This window comes from Myxine glutinosa, chromosome 2, assembly GCF_964187855.1.
Source record: "Myxine glutinosa chromosome 2, kmMyxGlut1.1, whole genome shotgun sequence".
Classification (NCBI taxonomy): domain Eukaryota; kingdom Metazoa; phylum Chordata; class Myxini; order Myxiniformes; family Myxinidae; genus Myxine; species Myxine glutinosa.
Window position 1 is genome coordinate 245819971 of NC_136262.1, and position 18217 is coordinate 245838187.

The 18217-nt window shown below is 52.7% G+C and overlaps 1 protein-coding gene across 1 annotated transcript in view; it reads left to right on the plus strand.

Annotated features, from left to right (window-relative positions):
* The first annotated feature begins 2431 nt into the window (after positions 1-2431).
* Positions 2432-18217, plus strand: part of LOC137420693 (rho-related BTB domain-containing protein 2-like) — a 149300-nt gene continuing 133514 nt past the window's right edge. The window contains 1 exon segment of the mRNA XM_068105972.2: positions 2432-2580. The gene's annotated coding sequence lies outside the window, so the exon portion shown is untranslated.

Genomic DNA, 18217 nt, shown 5'->3' on the forward strand with positions numbered 1-18217 from the left:
AAACAACGTCGGTCTAATGTTGGAAAATAGACGTCACATTTGCAACGAATAAACAATGTTGGGCCAACGTTGGAAAATAGAAGTCGTGTTTGCAAACAATAGACAACTTTAAGCCAATGTTGGAAAATGGACGTCGCGATTGCAACCAATAAACAACGTCACCCTTGCGAACAATTGACCAAATGCCAACGTCGGCCCAACGGTGTTGTGTTCGCTGCGGAACCACCACCGCCAGGTATGGTTCTATTGAATATGGCAATTAAGAGTGTATGTGTGCTGTTGATATAATCTATTTCAGCTTACAAACAACAGGTGAAGCGTTTGAACATTCAAAAGACGCTCACCAATTTTATTTTAAGACTACTTGTTGTTGTAAAAGGAGCCGGAGGTAAAATACGTCATTGCATGAGTCAAAGCAACACTGTTCAGGTGCAGGTATGCTGCATGCACGAACTGTCCAACGCAGTCGATAAATGAGATGCATTAACAAAAATAAACTGGAAAGCTTCTGCAAATGCAACGCCAGTCCGGGTCAGTTTGTAATCAGACGCCTTCTTCTTCCTCCGCTCCGTCTTCTTCTTCTTCTTCTCCTGTATGCTCAAAATAACGAACACAGTTTAAAAAAAATACAAAATGAAAGTTGACCATTTTATGCAGCCTTTACCTTTGAGCTTCAGATCTAAAAAATAATAATCAGCTTCTATCTTTTGATTGGTGAATCAACTCAGTGACCCAATACGCAAAATCTTAAAATTTCAGGTAAATAGGTGAAATTGGGGATTTTCTGCAACCTTGACCTTTGACCTTTTGATTTTAAAAAAAACCCCTCAATCAGCAGGTAGCTTTTGATTAGTGAACCATTTCAGTGACCCAATATTCAAATTCTTTAAAAAAATTCAGGTCAAATGGATGAAAATATTGATGATTTTAGGTGACGCTGACCTTTGTCCTTTTGATCTTTTGACAAAAAGTATTAAGTTGGCTTCTCCGTATTGGTGAATAAAGGTTTGGTGAAAATTTGATGGCAACACTCAAATGATAAAAAAAATTACGCCAGGACACACACACACACACACACACACACACACACACACACACACACACACACACACACACACACACACACACACACACACACACACACACACACACACACACAGACATACATACACACACACACACACACACACACACACACACACACACACATGTGCTGCGGAAGGGACATGCCAATAAATGTTCGAATCAAATGATTTGTTCTCACAAGGATCGACAAAGTAGAGATGTGAACACTCATCCGATTCGTTAACCTTTCCCTGGTCAGATCTGCAATGGATGTCTTATGTAAAAGGTCGAACACCGCCATGAATCACATCTTGATCTTCTTTAACACAATGAAACCCACATTTAATATACAATAAATCGCGCAGCCACTCCTATCATAAGTACATAAATAAAATAACGACAATGGGAGTAGCCAACTACTCCCATCGTCGGTCCCCATCAGAAGTTTGGGTTGTCGTTGGTCTTCTTTCTTCATCCTCCTACAAAAGCTGTCTGTGACGTCACACGATCGTGGATTTGAGAGCAATTGAAAACAGAAGCTTCTGTTGGCCTGTGCAGACAGAAGAGACAGAGCAGCGCGGTTTGAACAATAGACGAGCGGAGACAGAGGAGCGAGGCAGACAAAGAGAGGGAGAGGGAGAGAGACGGCGGAATGAGGGAAGGTGTCATTGCGTCCATGGGAGGGACGGGGGATTTCGTCGGGATTTCCCAGCGACACGTTTGACATGTTTGTTGCGGCGATCGAGCGTCGACGTTGACTTCGAGAAGCCTCAGCCAACAGGTAGGAGAAGGTGCGCCGTTCCGTTTATACGTGTTAAAGCAATCAATGGGAACTGTGGGAAAGAGTGCTGTCGTTCTCGGCTCGGGATCGTCCAGCTCTTTGCGAAACTTCCTTAAACTTCCCAAATGGAAAGTGCACACCTTGCTGCATCGTCCCGGTTTCCTTTCCTGTTTACGGGAGCCCTTTACCTGAAATAACGCGGCTAATTGTCATCAGAATTCTTTGGAGGGAAATAACGAGTCATTTACAGTTTGTGAGTCATTTACGGATCGTTTACACAATATCATCCTCATTTCACCAATTCACCTGTTAATTTATTTTTACCTTCATTTAAATTACCTTTGTTTATGTCGTTGCCGTGTAGTCCGTGAGATGGTGCAGAGGTAAGGTAACACACCTACCTTTTGAACCGTCTATCCTGGGTTCGATTCCCGACCTGATTATAAAATTGTCTGATCGATGCTTCGCAGGTGGGGCGTTGCATCAGCAGGTGCGCGTCCTTCGGATGGATGGTAATTGCTGGGTGTCCCACCTGCTGACATCAATCGGTGCATGATATTTAAATATACGGTGCTGTTATCCGCATCGACAGGAGGCGAGTTATCGCCGGCACACTGACCCCGGAACAAATTCCAAATTCCTGCCATAACCTTAGTTGAACGTCAGGCCTGGCCAGTCAGTTCGTGAAAGACTTGGATCAACAACGTTCCAAGACCGACCGACCGCACAAGAAGGTAGGAATAAGTGGTAGTAACAAGTAGTTTGAGTATTAAATGCGACTTCGGTGCACGCCTGAGCAGGCTGTACATGGCTGTGGTCCACAGTGGGTTTCATGTTCTCTATTTGATAATTATTTGTACAAGCCCTGGACGGATGTTTGAAAACTCCATGACAGGGATTACACCGTGTTGTTTACAAATCGCAGGGAAATGCAAAGACCGACGACCAAACCGCACAGAAATTGCAGAGCATCGGTATTCGGATGGATATCAGGGCTTTCTTTAAGGCCGTGCAAGGAATGCCGAGCGAACCGTGTCCAAGTGAAGCCCGAGGGATGGTCAGTGGGGTCGAGGGAAGCTTGCACGACCAATTGATGAATATTTCGGTCACTCGTGCACACACATACACAAACCGCTTTCAACCCACCACCTGTTGATATAATATATATATATATATATTGTTACAGTTTTTAGAACCTTCACTAGTAAATTTTAGTAAATGTTTCCCTTATTATATAAATGTTCCCCTGTAAATATCCCCATCAATTGGCTTGTTAAAGATCGCACCCTAGTTAGTCCATGTACAACACGTAGCGAACCATAGGACCTCTCCGTAGTTATTTCATTATTATGTGTTTCAGTTAAGGATCTGTTCCCAGTAGTTGAATCTGCGTTGCATTATTCAATTAAGATAGGCCCCATTCCATCCATTTTGCTCTCCCTCTTCAAATTGTGGTACCTCGCTTCCCAACAGCGTTCGCCGCCGTTGCACTGGGCTGTTTACTGGCACCACGCCGCCATTAGCCATGTGGTCAAGCCGAGGAGGAAGGGGGTGGAGCCGCCAGAACAAGGTGTGGCACGTCGACTCGTCATCAGAGGTGGAGTCAGCAAGTCCTTACCGGCCAACCAGCACCGCGGTGAGCCAACCGGTGGGCATGTTATCAGAGCCGGCGGCTTGATTCCAACACGAGCAATAAAAGCGGCTACGAGGGACTGCTTGGGGAGTTGAGTGAGAGGGTTCAAGAGTTGCGAGAGAGAGAGACGTGATCCGGCAGATGAGGGAGGTACCAGGCGAGCATACCGCTGGATCGTGAGGCAGAAGAGTGGGTCCGTGACGGCGACAACAATACAATAGTCAATTGACATTGTCCGACCGTGTGTGAAAACGAATACGTGGAGCTGCCGCTGGCTGTTCGCCTCGAGCCCAGAGCGTGGACTGGAACCACCTTCGACGCTGCGCGACGGCCCGGACCGTCCAACCCTCTCACCTGCACGGACCCTTCTCCTTCGTCCAGTCATTCCTGCCTGCTATTCCCCTTTCGTGTAAGTCTATTTGTCTGTCCTGTTTGTTTGTCCTGGGGTAATATAAGACTGCTTAAGGCTGCCCTGTGTATCTTCTTCTTCTTCTGTATATTACTTGCGTTTCCTCCTCTTCTTTGGTTTTGTAAATAATTAATAAATGCCTGTTATTTCTTACCTTTGGTTTCTTCTTTCCCCCGATCGCTTTCGTCCTGTCTCCTATTGAACACCTGTGGCGCGATTTGGCAAATGCTCGGAATCGGGTTAGTCCTTTACTAACGGCTCGAATCGCGGATTGCTAAACCGCTCGGCAAATACCATCTTGTCCGTGGTCCGAGCGGTACTTGTCTCCCTGTTTTGCGGAGGGATTGGTAAAGGTATTCGGGAGAACACCTGGACCAATAACCCTGACCAATTTCACCCCGCAAAAGAGCGTTACAAGTACCAGGACTAGAGACAGCCAGCTTAACAGGCCAAGGGAATTAACCCCCCCTTGCTAAGGGGAGTGCCGTCTCTGAGATCCGTAACAATATATACATATATATATGTATATATATATCTATGTATATATTTGTGCAGCGTCTGTCCTGTCCTGTGTTGTCACTGAACTACTTTCTCAAACTTTTGTGAAATCGTACCAAACTTCTGGAATGCACATATCTCTCCCGTCGGTATGTCCTAAGGGTATTTTTTTTGAGAAAATTTCCAATTTTCTATTTTAATTTTTTGGGAATTTTTTTTTTCAACTTCAATTGTATCGACGCTTGGTGAGGCGAGCGTAGCGATCCGAGCCAAGCTAGTATATATATATATATACATATATATATATATATATTGTTGCAGATCTCCGACGTCGGCTCTCCCCTTATCAAGAGGGGGTTAATGCCCTTGTCCTTTTTCTGGCCGACGCGATCCCAAAATTATCAAGTTCCTTCCGGTCGGTGTTAAATAGGGTTGTTGGTCGAATTTAGTCCTATTACCTAAGTACTAACACCATCCGTGAAGCAAGGAAATAACTCCCGCCCGAACCACGACGTTAGTGGACACGCCGAGCGAAGCGAGCCGCGATTCGGTCCATTAACAATGACTAGACCCGATTATAGCGGTTCCTAATCGTGCCACGCGTACCCAATTGAGAAAAGACGAGGACGATCGGATTAGGGAGAAACCAGGAAGAACAAGGTGATTTATTAACAATGTACAAGAAGAGGAAAAGAAAGAATGTACAAAGAAGAGGAAGAAAAAGTACACAGGGCAGCCTTAGACAGTCTTACTCTATTCCCTGGACACGGGCCCGTTCGCTCTCAGACTCGGTCTCGGACTCAGACTCACGCGGGGATGCAGATGGTCGGGTTGAGGGTCCGGCGATGGCGTTCACAGCTCGTCCGGTCCCCGACTCGTTCCGTGCAGCAGATCAAAACCCGGCAGGCAGCTCTCCGCGTAGCGTAGGCACGAGCGGACAATTATTGTGATGGGGAAAGGTCGGTAAGCTGGCAGTTATTGCACGCTTAGCCGCATATGTAATAAGTGTACCAGCGCCCTTACACGCGCTCCCGGTATTACTCTGATCGCTCCAAGCACCCCTTCCCCAATGTCCTTCTGCACGCTGCAGTCCTCGGCAATGCGGGCCGTGCGCTCGCCCTTTGAAAAGCTGGTTGCCAGAGCGCGTCTCTCCCTCTCGTACTCAACTCTCGTACCAGTCCTTTTGATAAAGCGCATCAGTCCTCTCCGCACAGTCCTTTTCAGCACAAGCTCCCTCTGTAAGTCCTGTTCAAGGGCTTTGTGCAAAGGCTTATATAGCCTTGCCCAGCGAACCCTCTCGAACTTACTAGACGCTCCGTGTCAGGCGAGCTCACTTCAGCCCTGATTGGCTGGTTAGGGCTTACCGGCTCCGCCTTGATGGCCGCTTGACGTGGCCGCACCTCCACACTTGCACTCCGCCCCTTTTTTCCAGGCTTTACCTCGTGGCTGTTGGGCTGGGTTGAGCGAGCCCAAGGGCAGCGAAGGCTACTGGCCAAGGAGCGTAACAAACTGGGGGGGGGGGGGGGGGCGATGGGGTACAGACTGAAGAGCGCTTAATGGCGTCGCTTGGAGGGAGGATGCAAAATGGACGAGGGGCCTACTCTTATTTGTTTTGCGCAATGCAGATGTAACTATTGGGAATGGCCTTATCTTAACACATACTATGAAATAACTGACGTCCTATGGTGACCTACGTGTTGCTTGTGGCCGACCTATGGGGTGCAACCTTTAACCTTTAATGATGTTATATTTACAAGTGTGGGTTCTCAAAACCGCAATTATATATATATATATATATATATATATATATATATATATATATATATATATATATATATATATATATATATATATATATATATATATCTATATATATATACAGTCACGTGAAAAAGTAAGTACACCCCATGTAAAGTTTTGACTTTTTCAGCATATTTCAACATACAGCTATTTGATCTTCATTTCAACAATATTGAGAGATAAAGGTGATATAATATAACAAATATCATGAACCATTTACATTTTGTAGTTCATTGTATAGTTTAAATAAACATAAATGCAAATTTCACATGTGGAAAAAGTAAGTACACCCCTAAATTTATCACTACTTCAAATACCTAAAATTAGAATCAGGTGCATCAGCTCAGGTGCAAATGATTAGAACATCGTCAGAGAGGATCTTGGAGGAACCTGTCTTATTTAAACCTCAGACATTTCGTTTGGTTTGCTCTTTATTGTTGAAGTGTGCGGCGTCACCATGCCTAGATCAAAAGAGCTCTCTGAGGCCTTCAAAAATAAGGTTATGGATGCCCACGAGTCTGGGAAGGGATTTAAAAAGATCTCCAAACAAATTGAAATCAATCATTCGACTGTCCGGAAGATCATCTACAAGTGGAGAAGATTCCAAACAACCGCCAACTTGTTCAGGCCAGGCTGCCCCAGCAAATTCAGCCCAAGAGCAGACAGCAAGATGCTGAAACAAGTCTCCAAGAACCCCAGAATGTCATCACGGGACCTACAGGTAGCTTTTGCCACTGTTGATGTCAAAGTGCATGAGTCTACCATAAGAAAGAGGCTGCACAAATTTGATCTACATGGGAGGTGTGCCAGGAGGAAACCTTTGCTGTCCAGAAAGAACATCATGGCAAGACTAAAGTTTGCCAATGAACACCTCAGCAAAGACCAGCACTTCTGGAACAATGTGCTCTGGACAGATGAGTCAAAGGTCGAGCTATTTGGCCACAGTACCAGAAGACATGTTTGGCGAAAACCAAAGACAGCATTTGACCACAAGAACCTCATACCAACTGTAAAGCATGGTGGTGGAAATATTATGGTTTGGGGCAGCTTTGCTGCATCAGGGCCTGGGCAGCTCACCATCAAATAATCCACGATTAATTCTTCATTGTACAAGAGGGTGCTTGAGGATAATGTGAGGCCATCTGTCGGAAAGTTGAAGCTCAACCGAAGGTGGACCTTGCAACATGACAATGACCCTAAACATACCAGTAAATCCACCAAGGAATGGCTGAAAAGAAAGAAATGGAGGGTTCAGGAATGGCCAAGTCAAAGCCCGGATCTAAATCCCATCGAGATGTTGTGGGCGGATTTGAAACGAGCTGTGCATGCAAGAAACCCCTCAAACATCGCACAGCTGAAAGAATTCTGCATGGAGGAGTAGGAAAAAATTTCTCCCAGTCGATGTTAGAGACTGGTAGACAGTTATAAGAAACGCCTACTTGAGGTTGTTTCTGCCAAAGGGGGCAATACCACTTGTTAGAGCCAAGGGTGTACTTACTTTTCCCACATGCGAAATTTGCATTTATGTTTATTTAAATTATACAATGGACTACAAAATGTAAATGTTTCATGATATTTGTTGTATTATATCACCTTTATCTATCAATATTGTTGAAATGAAGATCAAATAGCTGTATGTTGAAATATGTTGAAAAAGTCAAAACTTTACATGGGGTGTACTTACTTTTTCATGTGACTGTATATATATATATATATATATATATATATATATATATATATATATATATATATATATAGTCGTGACCAAAAATAATTTTTCAAACAATGCACCATTTCTTCCTGAAAATTGTCGAAATTAAAAAATCTTTTGGTGTCCACATATGTATGTCTGGTTTGCAGTGGAACAAAACAAAAAAAGCTGAAAAAAATCGCTAAATCTTAGCTTATTCCATACAGAAATCCTCAAATGGCCCAGACAATATTATTGGCACCTTTTAGAAGTTGTTGGAAATAATTAGATTTCAAGCAAGTGATTCTCCTTTACTTTGGAATTGAACTCATCTGTGGTGAGTTGCAGGTGCCTGCAATATAAAAATCAGCCATTCAACCAGTTTGAATAGAGAAAAGGAGTCATTTTGCTGTTTTGTGTCACTGTGTGTAACGCAATGAGCATGGAGAAAAGAAAGAAAACCAGAGAATTGTCAGAGGAGGTGAGACACAAGATTGTAGCCAAGCATGGACATTGAACAATCTCAAGGCTACAAGTCCATCTCCAGAGACCTTGATGTTCCTGTGTTCACCGTACGCAATGTTATCAGGAAGTTTAAGGGCCACGGCACTGTAGCCAACCTCCCTGAACATGGCCGCAAGAGAAAACTAGATCGAAGATTGCGAAGGATTGTTCGAATGGTGGAGAAACACCTTGATCAACTGCCAAACAGATTCAAGCTGACCTTCAGACACAAGGTACGACAGTTTCAACTCACACCTTCATCGTGAACTCAATGAAAGGGGGTTCTATGGTAGGAGACCCAGGAGGACCCCACTGCTGAGAAACAGACATAAGCCCAACTGGAGTTTTGCAAAACACTCCTGAACAAGCCAGAATCCTTCTGGGAGGATGTCCTGTGGACAGATGAGACAAAATTAGCGTTTTGTGGTAAAGCACATCATCTCTATGTTTACAGAAAACAAAATGAAGCCTTCAAAGAAAAGAACACCTTCCCTACAGTCAAACATGGAGGAGCTTCAGTGATGTTTTGGGGGTTGCAGCACTGCCTCTGGCACTGTGTGCCTTGAATGTGTGCATTCCCATTCCAATTCCCATTGCAATTCCCAGTCAAATACCCATTGCAATTTGAGTTTGAATTTCCTTTTAAAAATCCAGGCCTCACGTGCCGAACCGCAGCTGCAGGTTACAACCCCTTCTTCGGGTTTTTCTGCCCCTCCCTGCAGCTGTTCCAAATTCACTCAGGGGATCGCTTTTGATGAGGCTCTATTTCCCTACTCCTCCATGTACGAGTCCAGCTCGGGGCCAAAACACCCCCCCCCCCCCCCCAACTTGGTATTCAATTTTGGAGCCTCCGATGCCCAATCGTGGTTTGTGGTGACTGTCCCCTCGATCACATTAATCTTGTCCTGGAGATATTTGACAGACCGACTCACCTCATCTCCCAGACTCTGTTTGACCTGAGCAATCTCTATCTCTATGGTATTCTCCCATGTCTCCAGCCGCTCCTGCATCACATCATTAACCTCATTCCCAATCAATTGCGGCCCCAACAGGTCTTTATCTTTAAACACCCGGTCTGGTTCTGTTACACGGGCCTCCAATATTTTTACCTCTTGCTCCAAATCACCGTCCTGGTGATGCACGAGTTCCAATTCCTCCCCCTGCTGGTGCATTCTGGCATCCACGCAGATCCGACAGCCTTCTAGTTCCTCATTTAACAAACATTTCCCATTTACTTCTGAACATTCCCTCTCCTGTGCCCCAATTGTATCAGCCTTGTTTTCCATTCCATTGATTTGTCCCTCAAATTCATTCTTTATTTCCTCCTTCGTTTAATTAGTCTGATCAGTAATGTCATTTATTTTCGCCTCAATTTTTCCTTATAATTGTTCATTCATCTCCCTTTTTTCGTTCCTTTTTCACTCATTTGTTCATTCATTCCCTCAATTTTGTTTTCTAATCTTTCACTTTGGGCATTCTTCCCCTCCATTTCATCAAATTTGTCTTCCAATTGTTCCCCACGTTCATTCTGAGCGTTAATATGTTCACTCAGGCCATCTTTAAAGAAACATTTCCCCTCCTGTGCCCGTAATTCATTATTTTGTTCTCTTTGGGCTTACCTTCCTTCATTCCAGGCCTTTCAGGTCTCCTATCATTTCCCTCATGAATTTTATCATCATAGCCCGGAAACCCATCGGACCTGCTCTGATGTCTCAGACTCCGACATTACGGCGGAGGGAGTTGAACGCCCAGGACGGGGGAGGTTCCACTCCTATTCTCAAATCCTTCTATCCTCAGCTCGCTTCCGAGCTTCTGGACAGATGAGACCAAATTAGAGCTTTTTGGAAAAGCACATCATCTCTATGTTTACAGAAAACAAAACGAAGCCTTCAAAGAAAAGAACACCTTCCCTACAGTCAAACATGGAGGAGGTTCAGTGATGTTTTGGGGTTGACGTGCTGCCTCTGACACTGGATGCCTTGAATTGTGTGCATGGCATCATGAAAACACACAATGTTCTGTGCTGATTTCCGCACACCCATTGCGTGCTTTTCACATGGCGATCAAGAGTGGTCATTATGAGCAATAACTCGGTGGTGAACAAAAACTGGGTTGTGGGAGGGGGTGAACAATAGTAGTCTTGAGCAATAACTCAGTGGTGAATAACAGTGCTCATGAGCAAGAACTCAGTGGTAAGCAGGAGTGGTCAAGAGCAAGAAGTCGGTGGTGAGCAATAGTGGTCAAGAGCAAGAACTTGGTGGTGAGCAATAGTGGTCAAGAGCAAGAACTTGGTGGTGAGCAATAGTGGTCAAGAGCAAGAACTTGGTGGTGAGCAATAGTGGTCAAGAGCAAGAACTTGGTGTTGAGCAATAGTGGTCAAGAGCAAGAAGTCGGTGGTGAGCAATAGTGGTCAAGTGCAAGAAGTCGGTGGTGAACAATAGTGGTCAAGAGCAAGAAGTCGGTGGTGAACAATAGTGGTCATGAGCAAGAACTTAGTGGTGAGCAATAGTGGCCAAGAGCTAGAAGTCGGTGGTGAACAGTAGTGGCCATGAGCAAGAACTCAGTGGTGAACAAGAAGTTCGTCGTGCACGCGAGTGGAGGTGAGCACGAGGTTGTCCAGCTATCCCGTGATAGTTCAGAGCCGAAGATTTACGGCGCGAACTCTTACATCATCGTCAACAATCTTGCGAAGCTGAAACGCACGTGACACCCGTTTGTGTGCAGTTTCCGCACCTTGTGACGTCATTATCACGAGGCACCCAATGCAGTACCGAAAGGGACTATTGTTTTTATTAACAATGTTTTTACCTTACCAAGGTTGTTTTCAGCCCTGTTTGTCTGTCTGTGAGCACGATATCTCAGAAAGTTGTGGACGGATTCGGACGAAATTTGGTGGAGAGGTCCGTTGGTGTGTGACAAGTACGAAATGATTCGATTTTGGTTCAGATCCGAATTCGGATCCCGCCTACAGTCAGGTAGAGGTATATGCACTCTACCGAATGCCGTTGTATATGTTATAGTGATATAACATCATCATAAGGCTCATGGAGGAGCGTGGATCGACATATCGATCACATACACTATACAGGACAAATACGTTAATAATAGACAATATACATTTACCGGTCGTACTACATTCATTGCCAGCGCAGTGTCGTTGACGATGGACAAACTTGTTTATACAGGTATACGGTATTCGAACCTGGGTTACCTGCTGCCATTATGCGCCATATAACGGGTTCAGATGGGAACACAGGAAAGTGATGCAAATTATCAGCGTTTAAGTTCAGACGAAAGAAGCCCCGAGTTTATTAAAATCGCTTTAAAAGTCACATTTGGTCGCCGCCATGAGTCATCGCTCTCGTCGTGCGATGTTCAATGGGAATATATCCTGTGCTGCGTTGCTATGGTGATATCTGCGTTCCGTTTCAGCCTTCCAGGCCGATTTGCTCAAAGCATTTCCTGAATGAAAGCGGGACGTAATGACGTCACATGACGTCATCGCGTATTCGAGAAGAGGTCCGGCACGGCACCGCGGGGATGTTTATCTCACGTTGGTTCAGCACACATCGCTCCAGATTCAACCAATCAAAGGAACGACAAGCTCCGTTACGCTCCGCCCCCCGCACCCCCTCCTCTTGGCGTGGCGAACAGCTCCTTCAATGGTGCCATCGTTCCGCGAGGTTGGTTGGGTTATATAATTTATATGATTAGGTTTGGGGTTCGGGTTAGGGATTAGAGTTTAGGTTTGGAAGAAGAATTTGAGTTTCGGGTGTAAATACGGTTCAGGTTGTTCACCACGCCTTTGCCACGCATTCGCGAGGGGTGGAGTAAAATGTATCCCTGCGTACCGTTGATTGGTCAGTATAAAAGGCAGCTAGGACGTCGCACCGTCGCTATTCACCAGCGGCAAGTCGATCTACGTGATGACATCATGGCGTGCATTACTTCATTCACGTGTGTAATGTTTTGGTACGCGATGACGCAAACCAAAGAAAAGCTCGCACGCGTCACTTCCTCCGTTCTTATCTATATTAACGTGCGTCGTTGAACGTTACCACACGTTTCCTGCAGTTTATTGGTGTTTTTATTTTGCGTATTGTGGTTGACGCACAAGCGGTTGACGCACAAGCGGTAGCAGGCGGTTGCAAAGTAAATAAATGGTTTGATTCGTCTCGAGCATCAAAGCTGCAATGCGCTCGGCGAGGGCGGTCGTCGATGGTGGTTGCGCGCCCTGTGCTGTGATGTTCGGTGCAGATCGGCGGCGGTCGCTGGTTCTCCGGGGTCCAGGTGGGCGTTGGTCGTTTCGAGCCACGAGCTGGAGGGGGTGCCGTGATGTTGCGTCCGCTGGCGTGGGGGGCAATCGGGGGGCTCTACCCCACTGGTAATCGGTCCGTCTGCGCACGCAGCGCTCGCTCCAACACGTACACTTGTCAGGCGTGATAAGGTCTCGTGGAACATGACCATTTGGATATTGTGGGTCATTACCATTTGGATCTTGTGTTGTGGGACATGACCATTTGTATATTGTAGGAGATGACCATTTGGATCTCGTGGGACATGACAATTTGCATCTCGTGGGACATGACAATTTGCATCTCGTGGCACATGACAATTTGGACCTCATGGCACATGACAATTTGCATCTCGTGGGACATGACCATTTGCATCTCGTCAGACATGACCATTTGCATCTCGTGTACATGACCATTTGGATCTCGTGGGACATGACCATTTGGATCTCGTGGGACGTGACCATTTGGATCTCGTGGGACGTGACCATTTGGATCTCGTGGGACATGACCGTTTGGACCTCGTGGGACATGACCATTTGGACCTCGTGGGACATGACAATTTGGACCTCGTGGGACATGACCATTTGGACCTCGTGGGACATGACCATTTGGACGTCGTGGGACATGACCATTTGGACCTCGTGGGACATGACTATTTGGACCTCATGGGACATGACCATTTGGACCTCGTGGGACATGACCATTTGGACCTTATGGCACTTGACGATCCATTTGGATCTTTATCTATTGTGCAACAATGCAGTCGTTTCTGTGCCATTCTGTCTTTTGTCTTGCACGTTTCCATTTAAATGCTGAATGGAATTAAAAATTATTGATGCAACCAAGTTGTGATCACGACACCGGTCCAGGTCATGGTCGCCGCACGGGTCCGCGTCGCGGTCGGCGCATGGGTCCGGGTCGCGGTCGCCGCACGGGTCCGGTTCGCGATCGCCGCACGGGTCCGGGTCGCGATCGCCGCACGGGTCCGGGTCGCGATCGCCGCACGGGTCCGGGTCGCGATCGCCGCACGGGTCCGGGTCGCGATCGCCGCACGTGTCCGGGTCGCGATCGCCGCACGTGTCCGGGTCGCGATCGCCACACGGGTCCGGGTCGCGATCGCCGCACGGGTCCGGGTCGCGATCGCCGCACGGGTCCGGGTCGCGATCGCCGCACGGGTCCGGGTCGCGATCGCCGCACGGGTCCGGGTCGTGATCGCCGCACGGGTCCGGGTCGTGATCTCCGCACGGGTCCGGGTCGTGATCTCCGCACGGGTCCGGGTCGTGATCGCCGCACGGGTCCGGGTCGTGATCGCCGCACGGGTCCGGGTCGTGATCGCCGCACGGGTCCGGGTCGTGATCGCCGCACGGGTCCGGGTCGTGATCGCCGCACGGGTCCGGGTCGTGATCGCCGCACGGGTCCGGGTCGTGATCGCCGCACGGGTCCGGGTCGTGATCGCCGCACGGGTCCGGGTCGTGATCGCCGCACGGGTCCGGGTCGTGATCGCCGCACGGGTCCGGGTCGTGATTGCCGCACGGGTCCGGGTCGTGATCGCCGCACGGGTCCGGGTCGTGATCGCCGCACGGGTCCGGGTCGTGATCGCCGCACGGGTCCGGGTCGTGATCGCCGCACGGGTCCGGGTCGTGATCGCCGCACGGGTCCGGGTCGTGATCGCCGCACGGGTCCGGGTCGTGATCTCCGCACGGGTCCGGGTCGTGATTTCCGCACGGGTCCGGGTCGTGATCGCCGCACGGGTCCGGGTCGTGATCGCCGCACGGGTCCAGGTCGTGATCGCCGCACGGGTCCGGGTCGTGATCGCCGCACGGGTCCGGGTCGTGATCGCCGCACGGGTCCGGGTCGTGATCGCCGCACGGGTCCGGGTCGTGATCGCCGCACGGGTCCGGGTCGTGATCGCCGCACGGGTCCGGGTCGTGATCGCCGCACGGGTCCGGGTCGCGATCGCCGCACGGGTCCGGGTCGCGATCCCCGCACGGGTCCGGGTCGCGATCCCCGCACGGGTCCGGGTCGCGATCCCCGCACGGGTCCGGGTCGCGATCGCCGTCCGGGTCGCGATCGCCGCACGGGTCCGGGTCGCGATCGCCGCACGTGTCCGGGTCGCGATCGCCGCACGTGTCCGGGTCGCGATCGCTGCACGTGTCCGGGTCGCGATCGCCGCACGTGTCCGGGTCGCGATCGCCGCACGTGTCCGGGTCGCGATCGCCGCACGGGTCCGGGTCGCGATCGCCGCACGGGTCCGGGTCGCGATTGCCGCACGGGTCCGGGTCGCGATCGCCGCACGGGTCCGGGTCGTGATCGCCGCACGGGTCCGGGTCGTGATCGCCGCACGGGTCCGGGTCGTGATCGCCGCACGGGTCCGGGTCGTGATCGCCGCACGGGTCCGGGTCGTGATCGCCGCACGGGTCCGGGTCGTGATCGCCGCACGGGTCCGGGTCGTGATCGCCGCACGGGTCCGGGTCGTGATCGCCGCACGGGTCCGGGTCGTGATCGCCGCACGGGTCCGGGTCGTGATCGCCGCACGGGTCCGGGTCGTGATCGCCGCACGGGTCCGGGTCGTGATCGCCGCACGGGTCCGGGTCGTGATCGCCGCACGGGTCCGGGTCGTGATCGCCGCACGGGTCCGGGTCGTGATCGCCGCACGGGTCCGGGTCGTGATCGCCGCACGGGTCCGGGTCGTGATCGCCGCACGGGTCCGGGTCGTGATCGCCGCACGGGTCCGGGTCGTGATCGCCGCACGGGTCCGGGTCGTGATCGCCGCACGGGTCCGGGTCGTGATCGCCGTCCGGGTCGTGATCGCCGCACGGGTCCGGGTCGTGATCGCCGCACGGGTCCGGGTCGTGATCGCCGCACGGGTCCGGGTCGTGATCGCCGCACGGGTCCGGGTCGTGATCGCCGCACGGGTCCGGGTCGTGATCGCCGCACGGGTCCGGGTCGTGATCGCCGCACGGGTCCGGGTCGTGATCGCCGCACGGGTCCGGGTCGTGATCGCCGCACGGGTCCGGGTCGTGATCGCCGCACGGGTCCGGGTCGTGATCGCCGCACGGGTCCGGGTCGTGATCGCCGCACGGGTCCGGGTCGTGATCGCCGCACGGGTCCGGGTCGTGATCGCCGCACGGGTCCGGGTCGCGATCACCGCACGGGTCCGGGTCGCGATCCTCGCACGGGTCCGGGTCGCGATCGCCGTCCGGGTCGCGATCGCCGCACGGGTCCGGGTCGCGATCGCCGCACGTGTCCGGGTCGCGATCGCCGCACGTGTCCGGGTCGCGATCGCCGCACGTGTCCGGGTCGCGATCGCCGCACGTGTCCGGGTCGCGATCGCCGCACGTGTCCGGGTCGCGATCGCCGCACGGGTCCGGGTCGCGATCGCCGCACGGGTCCGGGTCGCGATCGCCGCACGGGTCCGGGTCGCGATCGCCGCACGGGTCCGGGTCGCGATCGCCGCACGGGTCCGGGTCGCGATCGCCGCACGGGTCCGGGTCGCGATCGCCGCACGGGTCCGGGTCGCGATCGCCGCACGGGTCCGGGTCGTGATCGCCGCACGGGTCCGGGTCGTGATCGCCGCACGGGTCCGGGTCGTGATCCCCGCACGGGTCCGGGTCGTGATCGCCGCACGGGTCCGGGTCGTGATCGCCGCACGGGTCCGGGTCGTGATCGCCGCACGGGTCCGGGTCGTGATCGCCGCACGGGTCCGGGTCGTGATCGCCGCACGGGTCCGGGTCGTGATCGCCGCACGGGTCCGGGTCGTGATCGCCGCACGGGTCCGGGTCGTGATCGCCGCACGGTTCCGGGTCGTGATCGCCGCACGGGTCCGGGTCGTGATCGCCGCACGGGTCCGGGTCGTGATCGCCGCACGGGTCCGGGTCGTGATCGCCGCACGGGTCCGGGTCGTGATCGCCGCACGGGTCCGGGTCGTGATCGCCGCACGGGTCCGGGTCGTGATCGCCGCACGGGTCCGGGTCGTGATCGCCGCACGGGTCCGGGTCGTGATCGCCGCACGGGTCCGGGTCGTGATCGCCGCACGGGTCCGGGTCGTGATCGCCGCACGGGTCCGGGTCGTGATCGCCGCACGGGTCCGGGTCGTGATCGCCGCACGGGTCCGGGTCGTGATCGCCGCACGGGTCCGGGTCGTGATCGTCGCACGGGTCCGGGTCGTGATCGCCGCACGGGTCCGGGTCGTGATCGCCGCACGGGTCCGGGTCGTGATCGCCGCACGGGTCCGGGTCGTGATCGCCGCACGGGTCCGGGTCGTGATCGCCGCACGGGTCCGGGTCGTGATCTCCGCACGGGTCCGGGTCACGGTCGCCGCACGGGTCCGGTTCGCGGTCCCCGCACGGGTCCGGTTCGCGGTCGCCGCACGGGTCCGGGTCGCGATCGCCGCACGGGTCCGGGTCGCGATCGCCGCACGGTTCAGGGTAGCGATCGCCGCACGGGTCCGGGTCTCGATCGCCGCACGGGTCCGGGTCGCGGTCGCCGCACGGGTCCGGGTCGCCGTCGCCGCACGGGTCCGGGCCGCGGTCGCCGCACGGGTCCCGGTCGCGGTCGCCGCACGGGTCCGGTTCGCGGTCCCCGCACGGGTCCGGTTCGCGGTCGCCGCACGGGTCCGGGTCGCGATCGCCGCACGGGTCCGGGTCGCGATCGCCGCACGGTTCAGGGTAGCGATCGCCGCACGGGTCCGGGTCTCGATCGCCGCACGGGTCCGGGTCGCGGTCGCCGCACGGGTCCGGGTCGCCGTCGCCGCACGGGTCCGGGCCGCGGTCGCCGCACGGGTCCCGGTCGCGGTCGCCGCACGGGTCTGGTTCGTGGTCGCCGCACGGGTCCGGTTCGCGGTCGCCGCACGGGTCCGGTTCGTGGTCGTCGCACGGGTCCGGTTCGCGGTCGCCGCACGGGTCCGGTTCGCGGTCGCCGCACGGGTCCGGTTCGCGGTCGCCGCACGGGTCCATGTTGCGGTCGCCGCACGGGTCGCGGTCACCGCACGGGTCCGGGTCGCGGTCGTTGCACGGGTCCGGGTCGCGGTCGCCGCACGGGTCCGGGTCGCGGTCGCCGCACGGGTCCGGGTCGCGGTTGCCGCACGGGTCCGGGTCGCGGTCGCCGCACGGGTCCGGGTCGCGCTCGCCGCATGGGTCCGGGCCGCGGTCGCCGCACGTGTCCGGGCTGTGGTTGCTGCACGGCCCTTAATGCGAATCTGTTGATGTCCCCGGTGTGCTGCACGAAAGGTTCCCATGTGTTCGATCTCATGTAATGGTGTTTGTATTCGTGTTGAGCTCGATTTTCTGGGATATTGCCCTCGCCAGAGGAAGAGGGTATGGAATTTGAGTCCATTTGTCTGTCTGTCTGTCTGTCTGTCTGTTTGTCCGCACAGAATAAATATGATTTTCTCTGCAACCGTTGGTCCGATTGACAGGAAATTTTCACCATAGGTGCACCTCCACCTGTATAATTTTTTTATGATAATTATGACGTTATAGGTCACGTGGTACGGGTGGCATATTGGAAAAACCGAAAAACTTTGCACCGCCATATCTCCGAA